Source organism: Sus scrofa, chromosome X, assembly GCF_000003025.6.
Source record: "Sus scrofa isolate TJ Tabasco breed Duroc chromosome X, Sscrofa11.1, whole genome shotgun sequence".
Classification (NCBI taxonomy): Eukaryota; Metazoa; Chordata; class Mammalia; order Artiodactyla; family Suidae; genus Sus; species Sus scrofa.
In genome coordinates this window covers 75,739,612-75,748,361 of record NC_010461.5, presented here as the reverse complement: position 1 = coordinate 75,748,361, position 8,750 = coordinate 75,739,612, and the positions used below count along the sequence as shown (strand labels likewise).

At 42.2% G+C, this 8,750-nt stretch overlaps 1 pseudogene; it reads right to left on the bottom strand.

Annotated features, from left to right (window-relative positions):
• On the bottom strand, positions 2,728–6,842 carry LOC110257802 (annotated as a pseudogene).

Genomic DNA, 8,750 nt, shown 5'->3' with positions numbered 1-8,750 from the left:
TTGGAGTTCCTATTGTGGCTCAGCATTAATGAACCCAACTAGTACCCATGAGGATGCAGGTTTGACCCCTGGCCACACTCAGTGGGTTAATGATCTGGCATTGCTGTGAGCTGTTGTGTAGGTTGCAGATGAGGCTTGGATCCCGTATTGCTGTGGCTGTAGCATACACCGGTGGCTACAGCTCCAATTTGACCCCCAGCCTGGGAACCTCCATATGCCGCAGGTGAGGCCCTGAAAATGCAAACAAACAAAAAAAAATCGAGAAAAAAATTTATATATAAATCAATCACCTTGATCAAGACTTTCAAGCAGCTTCCCATCACATATACTATCATCAGCATTAACACATTACAACTTCCCTGTGCCAGGCCCTGTTCTATGGGCTTTATTGATATTCACCACTCATTTAATGAAGTAAAATCCCCTTAACATGGCCTGCTGTGCCCAGCATTTTATGGGCTCTGCCTACTTCAGGGTATACCAATCCCCAGTGCAGGAACAGTATTAGGTATACAGTAGCAAACTAATACATATTACATCAGTAAAGCAAGAAGTATCCTCAAGCTATCCTCTAATATACTTTTCCAAACTCACTGATAATTATTTTCAATCATTTGCCCTGTGATCTAGGAATACTGCATTCTTTGCTAACTCACAAATAGAGCCCTTGCTATTCTCCTTATATGTCCTTTACCGATGATGTTCCTCCTGCCTAGAAATTTCATCCAACTAAAATTGTACTCATCCTTCGAAGCCTAGTTCGAATGCCATTTTATGAGTGATATTTTGGTTTCCTTAAGGCAACGAGCATCTCTCCCTCCTCTGTGTGGTCATAGCACTTTGTATCTCTCATAAAATTTACATTATCTTGTACTACTATTTCTACAACATGTATATGCATAAATGTCATGTTTTCAGGGGCTATCCTCTGTATCTGTTTATATAGCAGGGAATCTATAAGAAGGACACCCCAATAGTATTAAAATGTATCTTTTAAAAAACTTTGTCAGTGAGAAAATTCAAAGACAATAAACCCCTTGAAGGAGATTGTGCTTGTTTTGTGAAGACCAGTGTGAGATAAGTAGACCCCATTTCCCAAAAAGAAGCATACAAAGGGATTATCAGGAGATTTTGAATGGCCTGGGAAAAGGCTATCTTCCCATTTGTGGGAAGCTGCTCTCCAGAAATAAAAGGTCAGCAGTTCTGGGTTCACAAGTCAACTACACTGAAGGAGATGATTGTCATGCAATGCAAAACTTGGCCTATTAAAGCCCTTCATCTGAAAATTACTGTGGATCATCATCCTACAAAGAACTATCAAAAAATGTCTATGTTACTGAGCCCATGAATTCATGGCGACATCCTATTGAAAGCCCCAGCCTCTAATCTATTTCAAAATTCAGCCCAAGCCTTCACAAATAGTTTTGCCAGGGTCACCATGTAAGATTACACAGTGGCAGGGGGAGGTGGGACCATTTACAAAGACCATGATTGGAACTATGTCTTAATGTTGTGAGTGTAGAACTATACAATTATTCATGGTGCCCTGAGCTGTTGATCCCTTCAGCAATGTTCCACATCTCCCTTGATCATAGATTGTAGATGATCATTCTGAGAATGAATAGAGCATCCTATGTTGCTAATACCTGATGTATATGATACAACTGATACCAGAGCTTATCCAGTTCCCATCATCCTGGGACAGACTTTTATACATTACTGGATGAAAGAAAATTTAACTTTATTCCAAAGAGCCCTTGCCAGTTTGGTGGGGAGCCCTTTCAATGATTATAACACTGGGAAGTGAGCATCTCCCTTTAAAGAATCTCCAAGAAGGTAGGTGTTGTCACTCAGTTTTCCTATTTCACTTGATTCAACAGCAGCCAAAGCCCTTAGATTGTAATCAGCATGATATAAAATGGAGGGCCAATAAATACAGAACTCTTCTTATTCTCAATCCCACAAAAAGATATCCACAAGAACTTAGATGTACCTGGATAAGAGGCTGAGAAGAGATACTTAGAACTTTGAAAAAGAATAGACTGGATTTCTCAACTTCCTGGTATTACCCATAGGGAAGGCATAAGCATTTATTACTCTCTGTGGATTAATATTTGCAACTTTTTCCACTCAGAATTGTATAGGACATCTCTAATTTCATTTGTTCCCTCACAACAATTTGGGTCAGTGCTTTGCATGTAGGAGATTTTTAAATAAAAGTTTATTAAATTCAAATTAGTTGCTCACTACCCCCACCTACATCCCATGCAATTAGTGAAGCAATTATTTCAGTCTAAGTTCATATGTAGTCTCAATTTTTATTTTAATGGCTTCCCAACTCCTGGGTCCTTTTTGTAGAGAAGCATTTATGTGAAATTTTATTTTTTTCCTCTGTTCTTAATGCCTATGAAACCATTACTCTGTTGTGTTTTTTTGTTTGTTTTTCTTTTAGAATTATTTTATTAAATCATAAATGTAGAACAGCTTCTTAACTCCACACACACACTTAAAAAAATTTTTTTAAAGGAAAAATGTTAGGTAGGTCTTATTATACCATGATCCTCACTAATAGCTTTTCAAAACTGAGAAAAATCTTAAAAAACATTTCACATGTCACCTGAAACTTACAAATTTAGCGTTATCAAAGAACCAATGCTTCTACACTCTAACAAAAACCACTAGAAAGAAACAACAATTGAAAAGCTAAGAAACTGTCTCAAAGGCATCTTTTTTTTACAGTCCTTCCTCCACAGTGAGGTAATATTATTAAATAATCCAATCCATTCACAAAATGGCTCTGCAACTGCTCTGGTGTCTTCTACCATATCACTGCATATTTATGCATGACTGAGAGTTTCCTGAACACTGTTACTTCGATAACCTGAAGTTATTCTGTGGCTTCTGGGCTCTTATCCTCTCTCATCCTCTCCATGGCTTGATATTGGCTATTCTCCCTCCAAAACCCCCACTTCCTACACTGCCTCCTCCACCATATGGTCTTCCCATGCTCCTGCTACCACCAAAATTTCCATTCTTCGTTGGACCATAGTTGGACGGTTGCTGGTTATAATTTCCAAAATCATTGTAATTTGCACTTCCATAATTTCCTCCTCCAGAGTTGTCATAACCACCTCTGTAGCCACCACCCTGGTTGCCATATCCAAGTCCTCCACCACCATATCCTCCTCTTCTTCCCTCTATAACCAGGGCTACCTCCAAAACTGCCACCTCCAGGTCTCCCTCCATACCCATTATAGCCATCCCCAAACCCATATCCAACAGATCCTCCTCTAAAGTTACTTCCGGTCCTGGCCCAAAATTTCCACCACCACCACAAGAATCTCCAAAACCAAAGTTTCTTCCTCTTCCTCTTTTAGAACTTTGGACTGCCTGTATTTCTTTAGACAAAGCCTTTCTCACTTCTGCATTATGAACATTGATGTTATCGTGATTCTGCAACACAGTCTTATCCACAGGATCATGGTCATCAAAAGTAACAAATCCACCTCTTTTCTTTCCAGACTGCTTATCAGTAATTATCTCAATGGTATCAATTTTACCATATTCCTCAAAGTAATCTCTAAGATGGTGTTCCTCTGTATCTTCTTTAATTCCACCAACAAACAGCTTCTTCACAGTTACACCAGCCCCTGGCTTTCCAGATTCTTCTCTTGCAACAGTATGTTTTGGCTAACCACTCTCCCATCAATTGAATGAGGTCTTGCCGCCATGGCAGTGTCAACCTTAGCCATGGATGAAAAAGATACAAAACCAAATCCTCTTAATCTTTTGCTTGCAGGATCCCTCATTACCACACAATCTGAAAGTTTTCCACATTGCTCATAGTAGTTCCTCAAACTTTCTTCTGTATTTTCAAAGCTCAAGCCACCAATAAAGAGTTTACAGAATTGTTCCTTCTCTCTTTCCATCGTGGGCTCAGTCACTTCAGCCCAGTTTTCCGCAGCTGAGCGAGATGAGAGAGATCTCCGCAGATGAATACAAACTGGATTATTCCTGGTGCTGTAGTGAGAACTACCACTGCTCGAGAAACAATACCGCTAGAAACACCTCCACTGGGGACCCAGCACTGTTCCTACTGCCCCAGAGCAGCTTTTTTATTGCCAGTCTTTCTATTATTTATTTTTATTGTTGACGCCTACTTTTTACTTTGTGGTTACCATTAAAATAAGTTGCCCATCCTTGCTCATTTCTCCACATCATCTCACTTTCAGACTCTAAAAGTGTTTTGTAATGTTAAGGTCTACTCTAAGGTCCCACTGATTGTATAACAACATCCACCATGATTTCCTTGCAATTCATTATTTGATAGTGAGAAAAGAAGTGACAGAAAGTCAGTAAGGGTAGGGGGGAAAGCATTGAGGAAAAGTACTTTCTGAAAGTCCTTCCTAAGTGCAGTAAACCATCATGCAGTTCCATGGGGAAAGAAAAATAACTTCTACACAATCAAAGTAGATGGAAATTGAACAATATGATAAATCTTTGCAAGAAGGTGAATGGTAGAAAGTAATAGAAAAGACAGTCATCTTGTGGCTTCCTGTAATACTCAATATGACTCTGTTTATATTATTGTGAAAGTAAATGACCATTTGTCCTCCACCAATAAACTATTCATAACAACAATAAAATAACAAGCCAAAAGCTAACCAGTGACAAACGTTTTTGGTGGTGGCCAGTGTGTGGTAGAGGTCATTGGGTTACAAAATTACTATAATTTAGAGTGATGAACAGGTTTCTCCTATTATCCCATTTGTACTTGACTTGAATTTCTGGAAATCATAATTATGAACCACTTGGATGTCATTTTGTAAAAAAGTAAATTGCTCCCTACCTATGAGCCTGACCTAAGCAAGTTAATGAGGATAATAGTGTCTTAACCTCCTTTATTCTTGGCATACACTAGGGAGAAATCACAGATGATAGTGAAAAATTGCTACCAAATTAGAAAAGAAGAATTACAGCTAATTACCAACTGGAGCGGACTGCTTCACATTTTGCAAGAAAAACATATTTCCAGTATATAAATTATGCAATCATGAGGAAGCAATGAAGTTAAAAACGGCTGGATATTTCACCATGGAATAAGCTTAAGTGAGAACAGCATACCTTAAAGAATAGATAGAAATAGATAACAAAAATAAAGGGAAAGTAGGTTCAAATAATATTAATCAAGTAATAAATGCATTTTTAAAAACAGGATACATGCACGTGCTTCTTTTATTTTAACTAAACATCTTAGAGTTTTGAACTTAGCAAAAAGGATATTAGGTGCCTACAAGTATAACACATCATGGACAAAATATTTTTCAGGTAGGAGTAGTATATCAGCTTTAAAGCCTGCATTCAATTTTAGGGATATATCCAGGTTTTAGCCGCTATAAATGACCAAAGAGAATACTTGTAAGAAATTAACACCTATTGTTATTACCTGTCTGGTCAAATGTCTTGTTGATATGCATATTTTCTGCACTTTTACTTATAAGCTCCCTTTTTCATAGTGCTCCACATAGTACAGAAATGAACCTTTACCTTGTAACACATTAGCATGAATATTGAAAATAATAATTTCATTGTATCATTCCAAGTGAAAATAAACTCTATGAATCTTATTTTCTCCCTCTGAGAAAGTGGAGATGAGAAAAGACTACATTGACCAAGTTGTTACGAGAGTGAGATGATGATAACATGTTTATAAACCTATAAGGAGGCTTCCAAGGTGTGCTTTATTGGTATGTACCATCATCATAATCATCATCAATCAAGTAAATTGCCAGGGCTAAATGGCTAATCAAATGAATAGTGATCTGGAATCTAGAATCCTCCTGGAACAACAGAGTTATTTCTATATTTTGGTCAATCACCTCTATATTATAAATCAAAAAAGCAATATCTATGTTTATTTTTTATATTTCATATTATAAAGTTATAAGCCTGTAAACCTGAAAGTGTATTTCATTTAACTTAATAATAGCAAACTATAACATCTATTATGAGTCTGGTATCATTTCATATGCTTTACATGTAATAATTCATCTAATTCTCTACATAACCCTACAAGGTGTTACCATTATTATCCCCCCTTTTCAGATGCAGAGACTGAGGCACAAAGATGTTGTGTAATTTGGTTTCAGATTAATTTACTGAGCTAGGTTTGAACCCCAAACCCCAAATCCTGGTATTTGCCATTACACGATTCTGCCTCATTTCAGTATTGCTTGAGCAAGTACTATATGACAGACACAGTGCCAACAAAAGAACTATAATCCTGTACAAAGATAAACAATATCCTTGATCTCATGGACTTTATAGAGGAGTAGACATTTACCAAATGCTCAAATATAAAACTGCAACTTTGACAAGTGCAATGAAAGACTAATACAGCATGCTCCAAGAACAGGATCATGTTACCTCATCTGAGAGTGAACAGAAGGATTCCATAAGGAGTCTCAAGCTGAAATTTCAAATGAGTAGAATTTAACTAGGTGAAAGGGTAAGGGAAAAACATTTCAGAGGAAATGGTATGTGCAAAAAACCTGTTATGAGGAGGGAATATGGCACCACTGAGGACTTGAAAGACCAGTTCCACCAATTTGCAGAAGTGCAGAGTGAGGGGAGAAATAGTATGAGACCATGGTAAAGATCAGCAGGGGCCAGACCAAGCCAGGCCTTGGAGCATTGATTGAAACTTTTGATCTTGATTTTCAGAGCCATGGGAATCCACTGGCATGTTAAAACACAGTTTTCCCTGTTAAAAATCTACATTTTAAAATGATAATTCTGAGAGAGGACAAGATGGTGGAGGAGTAGGGGGACATGCTCGCCCTCTCCCACAAACACAACAGAAAAAGCACATCTACAGAAGAAATGACTCGCACAGAACAGCAACCAATTGCTGGCAGAGGAACCTAAACTCCAATAATGGCAAGAAGTTCGTGACATTATTGGGCAGAACGGGAGAAAAGAGGAGAGTGAGAGAAGGTGAATCCCAGTGGGACGGGCGCTCCCAAAAGGGAACTGCGGAGGAGAAAGGGATCCCGCACCCTGGAAAGTCACCTACCGGGCGAAAGATCAAATGAACCGGAGGAATCTCCAGATGCAGAGAAGAGTGTAGCAGTAAGTTGGAGTACGGAAAAGCCGATCAAGAACCCAACGGACCATCTGAACTACGGGCACAGTTACCAAAAATTGAGACGCCTGGGTGGGGGCTGGGCACCGAATCCTCGGCTCCAGAGGTTAGTCCCCGGGAAAGGGCCGGGGGACGCCTGGGTGGGGGCTGGGCACCGAGACCTCGGCTCCAGAGATTAGTCCCCAGGCTAGGGGGGCGGGGAAGAGCAGAAACTGCTTGGGAGGTCTCTAAACCGTTTGACGGGGCAGAGACTGCCTGGGAGACTAGAAAACAAAGCTGTCGCAGAGGAAGGGAGCAATACTCTAGGAGCGGGGAAGTGGAAAGCCGCCTCAGAGGGAACCTGGGAGAAGAGCCTGTTCTGCGCCCATGCTGGGGAGCGGAGAGAAGAAGGGGTGGGTTCCCATAGAATACCCCCCATGCCACAGCAAGCTTACAGGCCCGCTAGCTAGCAGAAAGCTGTGCTTCCCAGTGCATTCCCTCCCCCCACCCCCACCACCCCCTACGCTCTCGCGGAACCTGGGGCTGCCTGCCATCCAGGAGGGCTGGCCTCAACAATTGCCTGAAGCCTACCACCGCAGGGGCTGTCCCTGCACAGGCCTGCTTGCCCTTTGGAGGGGCTACACTTCCACAGAGCAGCACCAAACACCACCAGCCCCCTAGAAAAGGCCTGCAGCCCAGAAAAGCTAGAACAAGCCTAGCCAGGCCGTGAATAGATCGGCCTAATTCTCTGACGTTTTTTCTGAGATGGGCTCCTCCGGGGAGGAGCCTCTTGGGTCTCCAAGGGCCTTGCTACCCGCCCAAGACCCCAGGGGGTGCTAAGACCTAGTGGACCAGCTGCATAGGACTGCCAGCTCCAGGCAGGACCCCCTGCAGCCCAGAAAAGCTGCAACAAGCCTGGCCGAGTTGGGAAAAGATCTCAGATGGTCTTTCTGAGTCGGGCTGCCCTGGGGAGGAGCCTCTTGAGTCTCCAAGGGCCCTGCTACCCGCCCAAGACCCCAAGGGGTGCTGAGACCTAGTGGACCAGCTGCATAGGACTGCCAGCTCCAGGCAGGACCCCCTGCAGCCCAGAAAAGCTGCAACAAGCCTGGCCGAGTTGGGAAAAGGTCTCAGACGGTCTTTCTGAGTCGGGCTGCCCTGGGGAGGAGCCTCTTGAGTCTCCAAGGGCCCTGCTACCCGCCCAAGCCCCCAGGGAATGCTGAGACCTAGTGGACCAGCTGCATAGGACTGCCAGCTCCAGGCAGGACCCCCTGCAGCCCAGAAAAGCTGCAACAAGCCTGGCCGAATCGGGAAAAGATCTCAGACGGTCTTTCTGAATCGGGCTGCCCTGGGGAGGAGCCTCTTGAGTCTCCAAAGGCCCTGCTACCCGCCCAAGACCCCAGGGGGTGCTGAGAACCAAGTGAAATCTGCTACCATCGTGGGGTGGACCTCCCAGTCCTGTCTGCCCTCAGGAAGTCCTCCTTTGCTTCAAAGAAACACTGTTAGTCCCATCAACACTCCAGAAAAGCCACACTGCCTCAAAAAAGATTGACCAACAACGCCAGCCCTCAGGAAATATTCCACAGCAGTGACAAGGCAAACACTACCCGATAACGGAGAGTACAACTCC